The following is a 16,634-nucleotide window of genomic DNA, read 5'->3' as shown; positions in this document are numbered from 1 at the left end:
CCAGCTCCTCCCCATTCATGATTGGAGCCTGGCTCCTTAGCAAATATATTATTATAAATGTACTGAGTTTGCCCCAATGTGTCCACTTGTAAGAACAGTCACAGTAACCACTTCGTTTTTTGCCTGAACTAAAAGTCTCAAAATGATTTCACCAGTCCTGGTAGGAAGATGGTCTGACCTCACTGATTAAGAATATCAGAATAGGCCTGCTGGATCAGACCAGTGGCCCGTCTAGTCCAGTATCCTGTTCTCACAGTGGCCCATAAGATGTCTGAGGAAGCTCAATGCAGGGCCTGAGGGCAATCTGGTTTCTCTTTTCTGCATTACAAAATGCTTTTTGAGCAGCAAAGACAGGACTACCTATCATCATGTTCAAAATGTAGCTGTGCCATAGATTTATATGAAGGCAATACCATATTGTAATGGTTATAGGGGTTGCTCGTGCGTAAGTTGCCGCCACTCCGGGCTAGGTTACCTGGTTAAACCCTTTCTGTCTGGACAGCCCTTCACTTCGTGGCTGTTTCAGTCACTGGCAGAATCCGTCAGTGGGCATTTCTTGAACTTCTTCCAGCAAAGAAGTTCTTTGACACCAAGTCTCCGCCTACTCTCCCTGCGCGGAAGTCTTCTGCGCAGGGTGGGTGTGGGCAGCGGAGAACCCGTACTCTCCCCGCTGGTCTCCGGCGAGGAGTCCTGGAGCCCCCTCGCCGATTCCCCCATCTGCCCCCCTTCACCCCTGGTGTTACGCTGATTTCCTTCCCCAGCAGATGGGCTGCCTCTCTCCCTGCTGGGCCCCTCTCCAGCATCGCTCTGGAGCCTTGCCTCCGCCTCTGGCTGCGATGGCAGTTCCCTGACACATATTTATTACATTCAAAAAGCATTACACTTTTTGAAAACGAAATGGTTCTTTCCTAACACTTCCTAGCATGGAATTTGCCTTTTACATCATTACCGCACATCAAGTCGACATGTCCATTCAGCTATTTATCATGGTCTTTTCTCTGGGTACTCACAACCTAGCAAACACAGGCTTCCCCTTAGGACTTTTGTCTTGGAGGTGGGGAGGATGGAGGCACCAGGGATTGCCCCCCCTCCCCAGAACTGGAGGAGGAAAGAAAAGTGGTACTTCTTCCTCTACACACTCTTTGAACATATGAAGGGGCTCCTGTCAAAAACCTTTCTGGAAACAGTTAAATAATGGGTTGGATCCAAAGTTTCTGTGGGTAGAGCTCTACTCATTGGGAACTGCCACCAGAGAACAGGGAAGATATTCCAGTCCTTTTCTTGAATGGCAGGAGTTCTTCTGCAAATGGAAGGGCAAGTTGGGATCCAATCAAATATTTACTAAGCCTTTGGACCACAATACCACTCCTCTCCTCGTAGGAACAGACCCAGACCCTGAAATCATAATCCGAGGCCCTTCTTCAGGTACCTACCCCACAAGAGATATAGGGGGTGTCAACACAAAAACAGACCTTTTCTGTGGAGGCTTTCGGTTTGAGGAGTACTCTCATTACGCACGCACGCGCACACACACACACAGATATATACCGGTATATATATATATGCCAGGCGAAAATGTTTCTCTTCAACCAGGTGTTTGGCTGATTAACATTCTATGGCCTTTTAAATGTTTCTGTTGGATGAGATTTATTAAGTTGTTTTGCTTTTGCATTATTATGTATTTTGTGTTTTCATTTTGTGTTTTTATGTTGTGAACTGCCCTGCGATTTTTAGATGAAGGGCTGCATGCAAACTGATTAAAAAAGACAAAATAAAGAAATAAACCAAGCACATGAATAGGATTGCTTACACTCTCAATACCTCCAAAAGGTGGGCAAGGCAGAAACCACATGGATACTTTCTTGTTCTTAGTAAGTCTGTCTTTAATAATGCTTTACACCAATCTATCCAGAACAGATACTGGGCTATCTGGGTTCTAATATTGTACAAGCCCCTTTAAAAAAACCTGTATCATGTTGGCTTTTTTCCAGTCTCCATTAAGGAAGCTGATTTTAGTGATAAGTTATATATTTTGTATTTGATATTTGAGGTATTTAAAGACCTACAGATGAGCTACCTACCTCAGTAGCTTATTCAACTTAAATATGTTGATCAGCCCTAGAACTTCATATACTGTCCACTATTTGACTTCAACATTTAAAAAACAAACAAACACAAATCCACTTTAACCCTCCAAGAAATCACCACAGGAATCTTTATAATTTCTTTATTTTAAAGCACAGGCACTTTAAAATAAGCTCAGCCACTTCATCATTATGGACCCCACCAGCTTCAATATCCCAACTCCCCCAGGTTTTTCCAATACATGGCATAAAAAATGTCGAAAGTGCAAATGCATGAATTCAAATGAAAACCAAATACTTCTGTAGAAGAAAGAGCAGATTCAGATGTCAAAGTGGAAAGATGAAAATCATTGACAACAAAAATGCTCCTCCCTCTGGAGGATAGAAACAGAGAGAACTTGGACACCAGGAAGTGATATACAATATTAGTTCTATTGAATATTTGTTCTGATTCTTTTACCGTGCAACTCAATGCATGCCTACACAGAAGCGAGTCCCATCTTGTTCAATGGGTTTTACGCATTGTATTGGGTGATATAGGTTTACAACCAAACACATATCTACCAGGTCATTTTTCTCTTAATCAAAAGCTGCAGTGCAACAGCTGCCCACGAGCACACAAAAACTTTTATTTACTTTGGGAGGCCCTTTTGTAGTCCAGAGATTAATTAATCTTCCTGCTTTTGTGTTTGTTCAAGGCCAAGTTCTATATTGGCAAACTTTCCATCAAGATCTACTGTGGTTTCATGAAAACCAACTTTCAAGTGAATTTCATGGTATGGAAGGTTTTCCTCTTAGCCCACGAAGAAATTTCCTGTTTTAAAGCCTGCCTGGAACTCCCAAATCCACAATTGGGTCATACCTTTAATGTCACAAAATAGTTCTGGAGAACACAAATTTTGTTACATTTTGATTGGCCCTAATAAATGTTTAAGGATGCGGGTAGCGCTGTGCGTTAAACCACAGAGCCTCGGACTTGCCGATCAGAAGGTCGTGGTTCGAATCCCCGCGACGGGGTGAGCTCCCATTGCTCGGTCCCTGCTCCTGCCAACCTAGCAGTTCGAAAGCATGTCAAAGTGCAAGTAGATAAATAGGTACCACTCCTGCGGGAAGGTAAAAGGCATTTCCATGCACTGCTCTGGCTCGCCAGAAGCGGCTTAGTCATGCTGGCCACATGACCCGGAAGGTCAATAAAGTGAGATGAGCATTGCAACCCCAGAGTCGGCCACGACTGGACCTAATTGTCAGGGGTCCCTTTACCTTTTAATAAATGTTTGGACCAACTTTGAAGTGTTTTCTTATGGACAAACATGTCTACCTTTGCTTTTTAAGTGTGAGATTATGTTCAGCAGCAATTCTGAAAGAAGTAGAATTGCAGTCTTCATACTCCTTACTGAACATGTAGTTTCACCGAATGGTCTGCCATGAAATTATTGTGTTTAGTATATTCAAGTGCAGCTGATTCACACAATAATTACAAACTGAATTTACTTTATACAATGTTTAAATCTTTTGTTGCAAATGGAGATACATGCTGCTGAACTGGGAGGAAGGATAGATGTTGTTTGGCAGGTGTATGACCGAGGTACCTAGAGAGCCTTTGCAATACAGGGATAAACTGCACCCCCTCCCAGAAAAAGCCCACACAACACAAAAATGGTGGCTGGTACCATTAGGACTGTAGGGCAGAAGGCAAGGAGACAAGCAATCGATGGAGGCAGGGTCAGTGACAGGCAAACCTTACTGGTTGCAAGTAAGATGGTAGGCAGGTGAAGGCTTGCTTGAAGGCAGACTGAGGTGGGTGGGGCAGTGCCCCCATTTGCCCTAATGGACCAGCTTCCACTGCCCAACACACCTGCCAGCTTTTCCTCCCCCATAGCCAGAACGGCAGGCAGGCATGCTTGTATGCTGTGGCTGGAAGATGCACATCCAAGCACCAGTGCTCCATCCCATCACTCAACCTGGTGCTGCTGCAGGGCTGTGTTGATGGTCACTGATGGAAGGTGCTAGCAGCACCCAAGACAATGTGTGGTCTCCAAGGCAGAGAGCCTGGCATGGGGAGGAGGTATTTGAGAATGCTGAGGACTAAATAGTTTCAGCAAAGTATTCCGCAACGAGGTGTCACCTGCTCACAGAAACAGACTGAAAAGAAAAAGCCACAAATTTGTAGACCCCCCCCCCAAACCACAACAGCTTCCTCGCTCAACAAAATGCCAAAACAAATCCTAACGGGATCCACCTTAAAAAAAATAAGCTCCATGGATTCCAGTGGGAAAGGGTTAAGAATGTGCTTGGCATTCCTGCTGGTTTCCCATGGGCTTGAAATGTGCTTGCATTTACTTGGGTCCTGCCCAGACACTGTGGGAAGCAGCTGGCAGGATTGCAGTTACCCAATGTCCATCGGGAGATCTAAATGATGCAATATTAATTAGTACTGAATCGACTTGTAAACCCAGGACTCAATCAGTTCTTGTTTGTTACCATATTCTTCATTTCTTTGTTACTATGATGAACTCATTTTTTTTTTAATTTGTTGGCTGCCTTGTGCGCTCTGATTTTTAGCACAATCCCAAGTAAATTTATTATAATCATCTTTTAAAACGTTGGAAAACACACAAGTAAGTCTGCTATCCTGAGCCTGCTCTTACTGAGTAAGTACCACTGAAGTTAATGGGACTTTGCAACCTGATACCCAAAAGAGTTTTTTTTCCTGGCAGGGCTGGGCAGAGGCACCAAAGGGGGTTTGGAGTACAGACTTTGTTTTGAGCTTTCTTGAAAAAAGAAGTTCCCACTTGCACATGGATGCCTAAAACTGACTTTCAACGTTTCTCCAGGCTACAAAACACTGGGCAATTATTGATCATGCAATCTAAGATTATATATCAGTGAAGGGGGGGAGCGGGATCTACCTAATTTGTTCTGTTTTGCTCTAGAAAACCAAAACAGAGCAAAAGTGTGTTTCACACTAACATGATCTAGATTACACGAAGTTTAGAAATTGCGTCACCTTTTTCTTTGTACAATGTAGGAAATACTTTCTGCTAGTTTTCCTTCCTTTTACTTAAATGACAGAAAGCATTTCCTACATTGTACAATGAACCAAGGAACACTGATGCAAGATATAGGTCAAAAGGTGAAAGGGAGTATTTTTTCCCGTTCTTTTTTGAACTCTTCAGCCTTCCCCACGCTTTGCTGGCATCAATTACGTCAGTGCTACTAAGGCAACTCTCATCTAGACTGCATTTAGGGAGGGAGGGAGGGAGATTTCAAGCACAGCAACAAGGCTGACCACATCAGCCTGATTCTATGAACACAAGCTATCATGATGCTGATTTTGCTGTAGGGCTGTTGCAACTACAAAATCTGCAATATTCACCAACTAGAAAAACCCTACAACTGTGGTAATAGTAATAGTAATTTATTATTTGTACCCCGCCCTTCTGGCTGGGTTTCCCCAGCCACTCTTGGAGGCTTCCAACAAAGATTAAAAATACATTAAAATGTCACACATTAAAAACTTCCCTGAACAGGGCTGCCTTCAGAGGTCTTCTAAATATCAGGTAGTTGTTTATCTCTTTGACATTTGCTGGGAGGGCGTTCCACAGGGCGGGCACCACTACTGAGAAGGCCCTCTGCCTGGTTCCCTGTAGCTTAGCTTCTCGCATTGAGGGAACCACCAGAAGGTCCTCGGCACTGGACCTCAGTGTCTGGGCAGAAATCAGCAAGTAGGTGACTTAAATCCTAAGGTTAGTTAACTTTGCAAGTCCATAGCAGACAAGTTTCCTACTTTCCCAACTTCCCTGTGCCCTCGTGAACAGCTCAAAGGATAGGAGAACCCTCATGCACAAGACAGGGCTAATAAGCAGAGAATGTGCACTGATGAAGTGGTATGGAAAAATTATGAATACTGTCCAATTTGGAAGGCATCTCACAACCTCTTGTGACTTGTCAAGATTTCCCCCCCCGACTTCTTCATGTTCAGCGCAATGTCTGAAAGATATTTGTTCCTATCTGCATACAGGTGTCAAAGCTTCTCCAAAAAGCCCCCATGCAGGTTAGGAGTGGGATTGATGTGCACCACATGTGTCGCCACCACCCACCATTGGGGTGAACAGGTCAAGGGCAGAGCAGGATCGTACTCACTGCCCACCCCCTCCTTATCTTGGCAATTTCAAAAGAAGTTCTGAAAGCGGTTTCAATGAATTTGAAGGTGTAGAGCAGGGATCAGGAACCTGTAGCACTCCAGCTGTTGGTGGACTGCAACTCCCATTGGCCCCAACCAGCATGACCAGTGGTGAGGGGATAACACAAAGGTGGTGGTTAGACTTCAGACTTGGGTTCAAATCCACACAGCCACGAAGCTCCCTGGGTTACCTTGGGCCAATGACTGCTTCTTAGCCTAACCTACCTTGCAAGGTTGTTTTCTTTCTTTCTTTTAGCCAGAACTCAGTTTCAGCACCTCTCAGGTGGGCGCCATTGCCATTTTAAGAGAGCAAAGGAGGCGTTCATAATGAGCACTGACACCTCTTTTTCTAGAAAAATAGCACTGGTTGTTGTGATGATAAAATGGAGGGTGAACCATTTACATTTTGAACCATGAGATCTTTGGAAGAAAGGCGAAGGGATACATCAATACAGCTGCAGTTCAGAGGGTCACAGGTCACAGGTGGAGACTTGCAAAGGAAGCCAAAATGAAAGATGACAGCGGGAGGGGGAGTGTTACGTAAAATCATAGCATTGTAGTGTTGGAAGGTTACTTCCAACGGGAGTCATCTAGTCCAACATGAGGCTCGAACCCTCGACCCTGAAATTAAGATCCTCATAGCGGTGCTATCAGGGCAAAACGCTCCGCGCACGGTCAGAAACAGCGCTACCTAGCCGCACAGGAACAAACATCTTTACCGAGGGAAGGGAAGAAATACACATCCCTGTCGAACGAAGCAGGAAGAAAGAAGGACGACAGAAAGGACCATTAAGACCAGAGCTCCAAAACGACCTCCGCCAAGAACACGGAGAGCAACCCCGTCGGAAACGAAAGCGAAACCACAGTGGGAGCTACGCAGCTCTCGTCTCCCCGCAGTTTCCCCCTAGAACAATTCCCCGGGTTTAGCCGCAGCCGCACACCTGTGGGGCTGCCCGCCCACGAGTGAACAGCACCCGAGGATGGGTGGACGTCGCGTCTTTTCTTAAGCGGCAGTAATTCTCTCTGCCTCCTCCGCGCTCCTGTCTTTATTGAGCCCGCGTCTCTAACGCAGGAAACGCCTGACTTACCTGGATTAGCAGCCTCGCGTGCCGGACGCGTCCCTTCGCAGCTGATCGCCTCGCGCTGTTGCTTAACAAATCGCCTCCCAGCCGCTCTGGACAGGCAGGGCGGACCTGGGGGTGGGGATAAAAGCGAGAGCGGGGCTCCGGGAAGGGGCGGGGGTCGGCCGGGAGCGGCGACGTCAGCAGCGGCGAGGGCAAAGCGAGCAGCCTCTGGCGAGGAGGAAGTGGAACCGCAACCCCGGCCGACGCCCACAAGTGGGGGAAATCGTACCTGGGAGCGCCTCTGCTCAGAACACCTTCACTTGCCCGCCCGCCTGCGGGGGCTAAGCGGGGTTCAGATTTAAAGGAACTGAAAACTAGGTTGTGCCTTGCAAGGGCTATGGAGAAGGAGCCACGTGCCATGAGGTCTGGAGGGTTGCCTTTTATTTTCCATGCCAAATACGCGCCTTCGGAATGGAGATTTCCCCCAGCCGCTAGGTTTGTAAACAAAGAGTGATCTGTATAACTAGTTTGCTCCTACCTTTTTGAGGGGTGGGGTATTTTTATGTGATCTTCAGATGAAGAGCAGCAGTATGTAAGTGAAAAGTGAAGTGAACAGAACAAGAGAGGGAGAGAGAAACCAAAAAGAAAACAGTTGGCTAGAGAGATGGCTGTTGTTCCTATTATTCTAAAATAAATTATTTTTCAACAGAAAAGCTTATGTAAAATCATTTCCAGAATAATACTTGTACAGCTACAACACCAGTACAAAGACATAATGAAACACAGGCGTCAAGAAACAAATACTGTGGCATCCAACCATAATATATACTCAGTAAAGGTAAAGGGACCCCTGACCATTAGGTCCAGTCGTGGCCGACTCTGGGGTTGCGGCGCTCATCTCGCTTTATTGGCCGAGGGAGCCGGCGTACAGCTTCCGAGTCATGTGGCCAGCATGACTAAGCTGCTTCTGGCGAACCAGAGCAGCCCACAGAAACGCCGTTTACCTTCCCACCAGAGTGGTACCTATTTATCTACTTGCACTTTTGATGTGCTTTTGAACTGCTAGGCTGGCAGGAGCAGGGACCGAGCAACGGGTGTTCATCCTGCTGCGGGGATTCGAACCGCTGACCTTCTGATCGGCAAGCCCTAGATTCTGTGGTTTAACCCACAGCACCACCCACGTCCCTATATACTCAGTACAGATGTTAATTTAAACAGGGTTGGATCATCCATCACAATAAACTGTTTTCAAAAATGTTTACTTTCCTGATATTGTTTGTACAGATGTTGTATTATTATAGCTATGTAACTTGGTTTGCCAATTGCCAAAATAAGTGCAGTTCAGATATTGAGTGCTTAAGCAGGGTGTACTGTGTATATGATGATGACATAACCACAGTATTTGTATAATGCATCTATTATATTGAGTATTGTGTACCTTACTGCCAGCATTTATTACTTTGGCCAATGTGTTCCTTTTTCTTTGCATATGAACAAAATGTTCATTTTCTGTAGGAAGCTGCCAGCATAATTTACACTTGGGTAACTTACAGTATGTGTGGGGCTACCAGTATGTGTGACTTTCCCACCTTCTCCTCTCCCCAATCTGCTCTGGAGGGTTGGGGGAACAGACGGAGCAGGTTTCAGGGACAGGTGGGGAGAGGAGACAACAGGAAAATTGTCAGCATCGCCCTTGAGCCAGTGCCACCAACTGGACTCATGCACTTCAGCCCCGACTGGGCTAGGCGAGCTGGGTAGCACTTCCAGAGACCACCTTCTGCACAGGAACAGGTCAAAGTGCTGTGGACTCACAGCTTAGAGTTGTGAGCACCGGATTCACTTCCACAAGAAGACAGTCGTCGCACAGCAGAGTATAGCAGAGTCTAGCAGAGTATATAAATGACTCGGAGAGCAGCTCTGTAGAATATCTTCTTTATTCTATCTACAACTACTATACAAGTATATACAGAGCTTAATGAGTTCTCTAAGCATAAAGAATGCTACACTACGCTGAGTGTCTGCAGCTGCTCTTAGCAGCAACCTTATCTCTACACACGATCTGTAACACTCAGTCTCTCTCTCTCCAACACACTGACTGACTGACTGACTGACTGACTGACTGACTGACTTGGTGCTGGAGTAGAATAAGTAGAGAGCAGAACACTGCTCCTCCTCTCTGGAGAGTCAGTAGAGATCATCAGGAGATTCTTGGATATGGGAGGGGTGAAATCTCCTCAAAAATGACATTGTGCAGCTAAAGCACTAGCGTAACTTTAGTTGAATGCTGCCCTCAGTTTGCTGCCCCGATGCAAATTGCTGGTGGGCATCTTCAGGTTCCCCAAATTCCCTTAGGCTGCTTCATCCTTAATGTGGACTGGGACCAAGGCAGTCCTTCAAACAGAAGATTCTCCTCTGTAAAATAGGACATACGGTCATCCTATCTCAAGGCTCAGCTGCTCTTGAGAGGGACAATACACACCTCATTCACTGTTCCAGAACACTACAACATTCAGTGAATGGATACATGAATGCCTGTTTTCAGACTTTTGGATTTTGGAGTTGCATCATTGGGGCACAGGAACATCAGGGACAGGGCAGCCCTGTTTCTGTCTCTACACATTTGCTCTTCATGGAGGGGAATGTTGGAATGAGATTTTGTCTTTGTTCTGCTATCTGCTCAGGGAAGATGTGTACATCATTTGAATTCCTCAGTGAGAGTATGTAAAAAGGTCAGAGGCTATCCAGGTTGTTTCTAGTAACTAATGTCTGGAAAATTTGGCTGATGTGAGGTAACCTTGAAGTAAAATGTTTTCACCTAGCAGGCACTGCACACTGATGTTGTCAACTGACCAGAAATGCAACAAAACCAGCCTGCCCTCCTCCCCCTCTGGCTTTAACAATTTGCTATGCAAAACAAATAAACCAAAGCAGTAAGGAGAGGCTTTGCATGCGTGGAAATAGGAAGCATCATTTTCTACAAAGGAAGTATTATGATTTGCTGTTTAAAAGCACAGGAGGAGGAGCATTAAAAACAACAAAAAAGAGTGATCTGCAATAGAGATCTACCTACCAATACAGATTTGAGGCTATGCCCATGTTTACATAAGGGACCCGGGTGGAGCTGTGGTCTAAACCACTGAGCCTTGCTGATCGGAAGGTAGGCGGTTCGAATCCCCATGACAGAGTGAGCTCCCGTTGTTTGGTCCCAGCTCCTGCCAACCTAGCAGTTCGAAAGCAAGTGCAAGTAGATAAATAGGTAAACAGCGTTTCCATGTGCTGCTCTGGCTTCGCAAGAAGCGGCTTAGTCATGCTGGCCACATGACTCAGAAAAACTGTCTGCGGACAAATGTTAGCTCCTTCAGCCAGTAAAGCAAGATGAGCGCCACAACCCCAGAGTCGTTCGCGACTGGACTTAACGGTCAGGGGTCCTTTACCTTTATCATGTTTACATAGCGAAAACCACACCACCTATACATGAGAGAGGGAGATCAGCTGACTTGGGTACACAAAATCTGAAGGGGAAAAATAAATGCTAAGAGGTCCCATAAGTACAAAAAGTGCCCTACTTCAGGAATTTGGATAGCGGACGGAATAAATATGATGGACACAGCTGACTCACCCCTCCACACAATGTTCACACAAATATTGAATGCCTGAAGAGTACGGGAGAGGAGAAAGAATATTGACAGCTCAGTAGGAAAGAGGAATTGAACATATTTGTTGTAGTAGAGCAACAGCTAAATGCTTATAAAGGTGGAGAAATAGGCATCTCATTGCCTCCATAGGTCACTTCCTGGTTTCACAACATGAGTGTTCACACATAGCATTTAACAGTCTGTGCATCCATATACCTGTATATTCATACAGTTATTCACACGTAAAGTTCAACAAGTGTGCATCTGTGCACAATAGTTGTACAGATGAACATGTGCCACATTCTTTTGCACCAACACTTGTAGTTGTGTAGAGATAGCTTGTACTTGTATCCATGTCTGAAGAGCTACAGAGTATGTATATTTCAGTATACTCAGAGATGGAAGAGACAGCTGCCCATATACATCACTTTAGAAATTGAAGCATTTAATGTAGCTGTGGCTGACCCCAAGTTTATCCCCCTTCCATTCCCCAACACTCAAAAGTAAAAACAAAACAAGACAAAGAATGGGTGAAGGGGACAGAATGCTGTTCTGTGGTGCATGTGGTTGGTGGAGATGGTGAATGGAATGGAGCACTGGAATCCTGAACAAATAGTACTTTCATATTCAAATGGCTATCTCAGTTCTTCCAACTGGTTGTTGTCACTAGAGCCACTCATAGGCAAGAGGGAGGTATCAACAGGGCTTGGGGGAGGGAAGGAAGTCCACCATTAAAAGCCCACAAGTACCCCCCAAAATAGCCTAATAAAGACTGTGTGTACAGAATACTATCTGCTGGATGGGGGTGTGGGGTTGGACATGGAAAATTGCAAATTGGGGAAGAGAGAATGAAACAATGTGGCTGAATTCCTGAACTTCACATGGTAACATTTTGCTGCACGTTCCACCTGTCTGTATTTCTGCTTTCAGCTGCCATTTCCCTCTCCCACCTTCCCCATTTTTTTTCATGTTGGTTGCTGGATCAAATTCTTGGGCTGAAAAACACAAGGCTATTGCCAACTTCTGTTTGCATCAGTGTCCCTGTAACAAAGGACCACAACAACAATATTCTCAGAAAGTGAATCCTCCCCCTTTCTTTTCATCAAGTTTTCACCTGTTTGCATTGCACCTGCTGACACTCAGCTCTGTTTCACCTTGATGTCTGAACCAGGTGTGGCAGTGGAAGTGCTGAACAGGTGCCAGGAAGCTGTAACAGGCTGGGTAAAGGTGAAAAAACTAACATTCAAACAAGAATGCTATTGAAAGCTGTTTCAATAGAACAGTGACAGTAAACAACACCCTGCTCTGGACTAGGTTGTATTCTCCCTTAAAGAGTGGTTAGATTGGGGTTTTGCATTAGATACTCAGATCAGGGTGGTAACTGCTACACAAGGTAATGGTGTACTCAATGGTGTAACGTTGGAAAATGTTGATCACTTCTCCTACCTAGGCAGTTAACTTTCCACAAGGGCCAACACTGATGCCAAAATCCAGCACTGCCTGAGCTCTGCGAGTGCGGCTCTCTCCCAATTGAAGTGCAAAGTGTTTGAGGACCGGGACATTCGCAGGGAAACCAAAATGCTTGCTTACAAAGCTATTGTACTGCCAACCTTACTATATGCTTGTGAAACATGGACCACTTATAAACGCCATCTCCAGCGTCTCGAAAGACTCCATCAATGGTGTCTCCAAAAATTTTTACACATCACTTGGGAAGACAGGCGAATTAATATCAGTGTACTGGAAGAAGCAAAGATCACCAGTATTGAAGCAATGATTCTTTAACATCAACTTCGTTGGACTGGTCATGTTGTGCGGATGCCCGATGATCGTCTTCCAAAGCAACTACTCTATTCTGAACTTAAAAATGGAAAGCGTAATGCTGGTGGTCAACAAAAGAGGTTTAAAGACTGTCTCAAGGCAAATCTTAAAAAATGTAGTATACACACTGACAACTGGGAAACACTGGCCTGAGAGTGCTCCAGTTGGAGAACAGCCTTTACCAAAGGTGTCATGGGCTTTGAAGACACTCGAACTCAGGATGCAAGGGAGAAACATGCTAAGAGGAAGGCACGCTTGGCAAATCCACACCGTGATCAACTCCCACCTAGAAACCAATGTCCCCACTGCGGAAGGATGTGTGGAATTGGCCTCCACAGTCACTTACAGACTGACTGTTAAAACTGTGTTTATGGAAGGCAATCTTACTCAGCTATGAGTGATCACTGAAGACACCGCCCCCCATACAGAAATAGGGCAGAATTTTAGGGCAGAGATCCAGAGCCCCACTCAGCAGAATGCGTAAGAGGGCCTGAAAATGCAGCAAGTTTGGCTTACCACATTTTGAAGTAAGTGAAGTAACGCACATTAACATCATAAGACCATAAGCATAGCCCTGCCGGATCAGTCCATCCTGTTCTCACAAGGGACAACCAGGTGCCCATGGGAATCCTGCAAAGACCTTAGTGCAACAGGATTCTCCCTCCCTGCAATTTCTAGCAACTTGTCTATCCAGCAGCATCTAAAGAGGGACATTCTCATTCAAATAAGACACAGGATACAGCAGCGGCCAGAGTTTTGATAAGTCTATGCCATTTTGATATTGTCTCACAAGTTCAAAGAGATCTGCACTGGTTAACAGTTCATTTCATGTGAACGAAACCTACTACAGTTCCCACTTCTATTACACAACCACTGTCCTCAGGACCTGTCCTCTCTTTCACCCAGCCACCTTAGCTCCAGATCTAGTAAAGAATTCATTCTTAAATCCAAGTTAGTCCATTCAATCTGCTTCCCTAATCACAACTACTAGAGGGTAAGTCCCATTGAATGCTGTGGGGCTTACTTCTGAGGACAAATGCTTAGTTATGCCATAAAGCTGACTCACAGGATGTAATGGCAGTGTGCCCATTTGTGCTTAGGTAAATACCCACACCTGTAGAAGGAGGAAGATAAAAGAAGAAACTTAACTTGCATCATTGTGACTGGAAGTCAAGAACTTCATAAAAAACAGGATATTGCTAAAATTGAGCAATTGAAAACTTACCAAAGTCACTCTAGGTATTCTGTGTCTTTTTTAAAAAAAGAAAGGCTGACATTGAATCAGTGTAGCTATTATGCATATAGGTGTTTTTCATGCAGGCTTTGGGTAGGAGAAAACACCACCTGATATATTGTTGTTGTTTAGTCGTTTAGTCGTGTCCGACTCTTCGTGACCCCATGGACCAGAGCACGCCAGGCACTTCTGTCCTCCACTGCCTCCCGCAGTTTCCTCAAACTCATGCTGGTAGCACCCCGAACACTATCCAACCATCTTGTCCTCTGTCGTCCCCTTCTCCTTGTGCCCTCTATCTTTCCCAGCATCAGGGTCTTTGCCAGGGAGTCTTCTCTTCTCATGAGGTGGCCAAAGTACTGGAGCATCAGCTCCAGTACTTTGGAGTACTGGAGCCTGATATATTAATCACTACTAAAGGCAGGTATATATTAATCACTACTAAAGGCAGGTTGGGGAAGACAGCTGCTTTAGACCCAACCCTTTCAACCTTGGTTTTCACTCTTTCTCTTCCTGCATCATTCCTGTGAATAGTACACAGTGTTCCCTTTCTAAGCCCTCTGTGTGGTTTGGTTCTGATATCACATTGGTTCTTCTTTTCGACCAGCCAAAATGACAACATTCCATTGCCTCACAGAAGGTAAATTCCAAACTGAAAAGGATCATTCTAAGTACAAGCACAATAGACTGCAGAAACAAAACTGGGCCTTTAGTGAGAGGAAGATACAGAGTAAACCCAAATGTTGAACATATGTTGAACTCATATGCTTTGGTATTTTCCATTTTTGTCACAGTTTCCTCTTGCATGCACTTTTATAATCTGTTTGCCTCTCTAGAATGAAGCAACAAATTATGTGACAGCAGTGATAAAGCTGTGTCCTTGACATTGTGAGGCAATGCCATGTTTGCATTCTTACCAGGAAATGTGCTCCTCAATTTGGTGAGACATGTATTGAAGTAACAGCACTTAGGGCTAAGCTATAGATTTATACCTGCCTTGTTATAGAAAGATTGTGTTCAGTCTGTTTCACTTTCCTTCTGCAATGCAGTGTACACAGCACCTTATTAGTCCAACTCCCACCACCATCCCTGATCATCTCCTCCAGTATCCTGTTCTCACAGAGGCCAACCTGATGCCTTTGGGAAACGCAAGCACAAAGGCACTTACCCCTCCTGTGGTTTCCAGACATGGCTGTTCAGAAGCATTACTGCCTCTGACCTTGCTTTCATAGGTCTCACTTCCTTTCTGCAGTCAGTGTAAATGGAACCTGATTTGTTCAGCTCCCACCATTGCCCCATTCAAGCAAGTTTCTCAAGCTTTGTAAGCAATAGAAATGAGACTATAAGACCATATTAAAGGTGAAGGACCCCCTGACTCTGGGGTTGCGGTGCTCATCTCACTTTACTGGCTGAGGGAGCCAACGTTTGTCCTCAGACAGTTTTTCCAGGTCATGTGACCAGCATGACTAAGCCGCTTCTGGTGAAACCAGAGCAGTGCACGGAAACACCGTTTACCTTCCCACAGGAGTGGTACCTATTTATCTACTTGCACTTTGATGTGCTTTCAAACTGCTAGGTTGGCAGGAGCTGGGACCAAGCAACGGGAGCTCACCCCGTTGTGGGGATTCGAACCGCTGACCTTCTGATTGGCAAGCCCTAGGCTCAGTAGTTTAGACCACAGCGCCACCCGCGTCCCTATTACAAGAGGCCAAAGAGAGGTGAACATGCAACCCGCAAGCAACAACGCTTCTTTCAAGGGGCCTTCAGCTCTCTGAGGGTCTGTGGTTGCGTACACATTGCCATTTACTGTGGCTCTAGTGTGCTCCCACTGCTCGTGTTTGCAACTGTGTACACATGATGTTAGCCACAATCCATATGGACCCTGTAGGTTCTTGAGAAATACCGCTGTTTGATGCATGTTCTCTCAAATCAGCTTCTATCTGATTTGGAATTGTAAGCCACATTCACTTTGCAGTTAAGCTGAGGTGTGTACATTTAAGAAAGCCATTGCACATGTGCAGATAGTGAATGTGCAGACAACAGCTTCATGAATAGGAGTTTGGGGAGTTGCAGGCTTGCGGAAACCAAGCAGGTAATGCACATTGGGTGAAGACATCCATGCACCCTATCTGGAGTGGACAACATGGGCCTCTTCCATTTCAACCTAGCTGCAGAAAAGCAGCTTATCAGCTGTGCTCAAGGGCTCCAGCATGGAACCACACCCACAGCTGTCCCTGGAACATACAGCTCCCTTATCTTACAAGGTGCAACAAAAACACGCAAAGAACTGAGAGGAAAATATGGCGTCAGCAGCATCACGTTGAACTTTTATAGTGGCTATCAACCTATTAAGAGTAACGTGACCTTGATGCAGCTCTGAGTCATAATGAGCATTATTTATTCTTCTACCACAACTCATGTTTCATAGAATCATAGAACTGTAAAGTTGGAAGCGACCCAGAGGGATCTAGTCCAAGCCCCCCAGCCATGCAGGGATCTCAATTAGATCATACATGACAGATGGCCATCCAACCTCTTCCTAAAAACCTCCAAGGAAGGGGAGTTTCCGCTGTTGAACAGCTCTCACTGTCAGAAAGTTCTTCCTGGTGTTTAGTC

General features: G+C 45.3%; 1 protein-coding gene across 1 annotated transcript in view; it reads right to left on the bottom strand.

Annotated features, from left to right (window-relative positions):
• LOC309370074 (phospholipid scramblase 2-like) overlaps window positions 1-7,544 on the bottom strand; it is a 28,071-nt gene extending 20,527 nt beyond the window's left edge. Inside the window, exon 1 of the mRNA XM_081911477.1 lies at window positions 7,356-7,544. The gene's annotated coding sequence lies outside the window, so the exon portion shown is untranslated. The remainder of the gene's footprint in view (window positions 1-7,355) is intronic.
• Between the last annotated feature and the right edge of the window lie 9,090 nt (window positions 7,545-16,634).

The sequence above is a fragment of the Podarcis melisellensis genome (assembly GCF_964234715.1).
Source record: "Podarcis melisellensis genome assembly, chromosome: 5".
NCBI lineage: Eukaryota > Metazoa > Chordata > Lepidosauria > Squamata > Lacertidae > Podarcis > Podarcis melisellensis.
Note: the sequence above shows the minus strand (reverse complement) of the source record. Positions and strands in the feature narration are given on the sequence as shown.